Here is a 3786-nt window from a genome sequence, read left to right on the forward strand (position 1 = left end):
GAAGAAAGGAGCTAAAGGTGTAGGGAAGGTGGGATGGGTAGGGCAAGGGTAATAAGGGAAAAGAAAAAAATGTGAGATAATGAAAAGTTGAAAATAAAGTGTTTGTAGATGGGGAGGGGAGGAGAGGGTGAAGGGAGGGCAGGGGTAAGGGGAAAAAATGAGAATCAAGACTTGTCATGTAGAGGTACAAGATCCCAACAATGAATGTAACTGTACTGTATCCCTAAAATGTACCAATAAACTCAATTAAAGCTGAAAAAAAAAAGAATTCTTGTGGTTCAAAATTATTGCCAACTTTTGGTGCTACCAATATTCTGGAGGTTAATCATTTTAATGGGTGTCAAGTGATATTTCATTTTACTTTAACATAGCAAACTACATGATGTCAAACATTTTTATATGCATATTGGCCACGTGCACGTCTTATTTGTTGTGATGTATGCTTAGATTTTCTGTCCATTTTTACTTGACTGTTTCATCATTTTATATTTTCAAAAATTCTTTATAATATTCATTATTAGATATATGTTCACACAAATTTTCTCCAGAATGTAACTCGTATTTTCAATACCTCTATACTGTTTTCCACATATATACCACATATATTAATTTTACTTAAGTTGAAACAATCAATTTTTTCTTTCATATATCATGCTTACCATGTTGATCTAGAAGTCATAGCCAACATTTCAGCTCACCTAGGTTTTCTCTGATATTATCTTCTAGTAGTTTTAATTTTTGACTTTTACTAAATGTTTATAAGGCATTTTGAGTTAGTAGTTGTGAAAGATATATTCCTAGATAAATTTTTTCTGTGGATACTCAGTCTTTCCTATACCATTTTAAAAGGACTGTCCTTTGTCTAATTAATAGCATTATTTTCTGCTTATGAAGAAGATTAATATGACTAGGGCTTACTTATGCTTTTACCATGAGCCATTCATTAAAGTTTAATCTATATTCTAGAGAATGATAATCATGTATTTTGTTGTTCAAATTTTTTGTAGGATTGATTGAATCAAATAATAATTTTATTGAACATTTACTGTGTGCTACAGTGTTCAGTGATAGTCATAAAATGGTGAACAAATGCACATGATTCCTATTTCTATGAAGTATGTAGGTAGGTCAGCAAACATTAAAGCAATAGTGGACTTCAGAGTCAAAATGTACTTATGATATTTTACAGTACCAATTGTCCATGGTTTGTGTTCATGCTGCCCTAGGGACTTTTTTAATTATTTCTTGCCAACTTCTGACTTTTTGCTTTTGCCTTTTCAATTTTGAATAAAACTAAATTCATACAAAATAACCAATTGTTTTATTTCCTCATTTTTTCAAATAATTGTAAGGTTTCTAGCTACTTTTGATAGTGAGATCACATGATATAAAATAAATAACTCATGTAAGAACAAAATTTTGACTGGTGCAACCACTATGGAAATCAATATAGAGGTACCTCAAAGAACTAGGATTAGAGGTCCCATTTGACCCAGCTATCCCTCTGCTGGGTATCTTTCAAAAAGAATTAAAAGAATCATACCACAGTAATATGTATGTGCCCATGTTTATAGTGGCACAGTTCAAACGAGCTAAAACTTGGAAACATCCCAATTGCCCATCAACTGGAGAATGGATAAAGAACATGTGGTTTTTCTATAAAATGGAATATTACTCAGACATAAAGAATGAGAAACTGGAAACATTTATAGCTAAATGGATGCATATTGAGGCTATACCCAATTGAAATAAATAGGACACACTTGAGTAAATACAGAATGGTTTCTCTGGTGTTAAAAACTGAAAGTGTAAATAAGGTTCAAATGGTATAATTGAGAGTGTGAAATAGGAAGAAAATAGCTAAGGGGGAGGGAGAAGGAAATAAGAGAAAAGAAAAAATGTGAAAAAAGGGAAAAAAGTCTTTGTAAATAGTGGAAAGGGTGAAGGGGCTGAAGGGAGGTCAGGGATATGGGGAAAAAACAAAAACCAAGATACATCGTGTAAAGGCACAAGATCGCAATGATAAATGTAACTGTATTGTTTGCTTTAAATGTACCAATAAATGCAATGAAAAAAAAGAACAAAATTTTGAAATAGATGATACTAAAATCTATGTCACTTGATTCTTTTTTATGTAATATTTCTACTTCTCTATCCTCTCTCTTTGTCTTGTCTTATATGCTGCTTAAGTCCTAACACTCATGGTAAAAAATATACTTTCTGATGTGCATTGTCAGATGTTGAAACTAAAGATAAAGATTTTTTTCTTGGAGAGAAAAAGAAAGGTAAGCAATCATATGTACTACTCTCCTGTCAAGAGTCAGGTGTCATAAGATAATGGATCACTAAAGAAGACAGAGACTGTTAAACTCACAACCTCCTTAATTCCCTGTAAGGAAAGATTTCATCATATGAAAGACATACTTTTGAAACTGAACAGGACCAAAGCAAAAGGAGGCATTGCATCATGCTTCATTACTGGTTCCATTAGGAAAATGATTAAATGAAATTATGATATTTCGCCAAATGTCATTTTCATTGACTTAGAACACTCATAGTGGACTTTAGAGACTGAAGTAACATTATAATGTGAGGTGTCCAAATTACTCTTAATCTACCCCATATCTGAAGTTGTTTCATTTATCTGTAAGAAACAAAAATACACGTTTTCTAGGAAAATAGCCAATTGGAGATGGGAGCCAACCAGGACTGCAGTGGAGATTGAAGTTGGGCCAAGACTGGATATCTTCTCTTTTTTTTTTTGTACCAGAGATCGAACTTGGGTCCTTGTGCTTGCAAGGCAGGTAGTGGAACCGCTGAGCTAAATCCCTTGCCCTGGATACCTTTTTAAACAGGTATTGAGTGCCACTGAAAACATGGTTGTGATATTATTACATGACAATGGACTGTGACAGTTGTACAACAGATGCATCTCAATTAGGAATTTATGTAGACTATTTTGGAAGAAATCATTATGTTATAAACTGTCACAAAGACACAAAAGATGCAAAAGAAATTTACAGAGAACAAAATTTATGTCTTCCAGTTGCAAACATGGCTAGGATAATAAAAAAGGACATGCCTAAAATAGCAAAAATTGCAAAAGATGCCAAACAATGTGTTCAGAAATGTGTTAGTGAATTCATAAGCTTTACCACATATGAGGCAAGTGAAAGATATAATTAAGAGAAGCAGAAGACATTCAATGTAGAGGACATTCTCTTTGACATGTCTACCTTGGGCTTTAATGTTTGTGTAGAATCTTTAAAATTATACCTTTACAAATTTAGAAAGTCTATGAAAGAAAAAAAGAAATTGGTGGAGCAGTCACAGAAACAAATGTACTAAATAAAAAGCTTACAGAGAAGGCATTTATTAACCAGCGTACTGGTTAGTTTAAAAACTGCAGATTGTCAAAATCAAAATGTTACAGTCTATATAACATTCTATCAACAGATTTCTGTGCTCAAAAATCTCAGTTTTCATGATCTGAAAAATGATGAAAGGAAGGGTATAAAGAAGCAAGTATCTGTACAACTCTGAAAGAGACATTAGAAGAAAATGACTGGTGAAAAGATGTTTCTTTATATATTAAGCTGTTGTAATGTAGCTTCCTGGTGCTAATTGAAGTGTTAATTCTGACTTACAAAACTTTTTCATGAATTACTTTAAAGAAAAATTTTATTCTCAAATTTATTGAAATATTCTGTTTTGTACAAGAGTTTGTTGCTGTTTGGTGCTTGCATACATTTTATATTGCAACTCATTGCCATCAGAGTTTTGTAG

The 3786-nt window shown here is 32.5% G+C and overlaps 1 pseudogene; it reads left to right on the forward strand.

Moving 5' to 3' along the window:
• The first annotated feature begins 2895 nt into the window (after positions 1–2895).
• Positions 2896–3543, forward strand: LOC104854386 (annotated as a pseudogene).
• The last annotated feature ends 243 nt before the right edge of the window (positions 3544–3786 follow it).

This window comes from Fukomys damarensis, unplaced genomic scaffold (genome assembly GCF_012274545.1).
Source record: "Fukomys damarensis isolate Sample0158 unplaced genomic scaffold, DMR_v1.0_HiC HiC_scaffold_39, whole genome shotgun sequence".
In the NCBI taxonomy this organism is placed as follows: domain Eukaryota; kingdom Metazoa; phylum Chordata; class Mammalia; order Rodentia; family Bathyergidae; genus Fukomys; species Fukomys damarensis.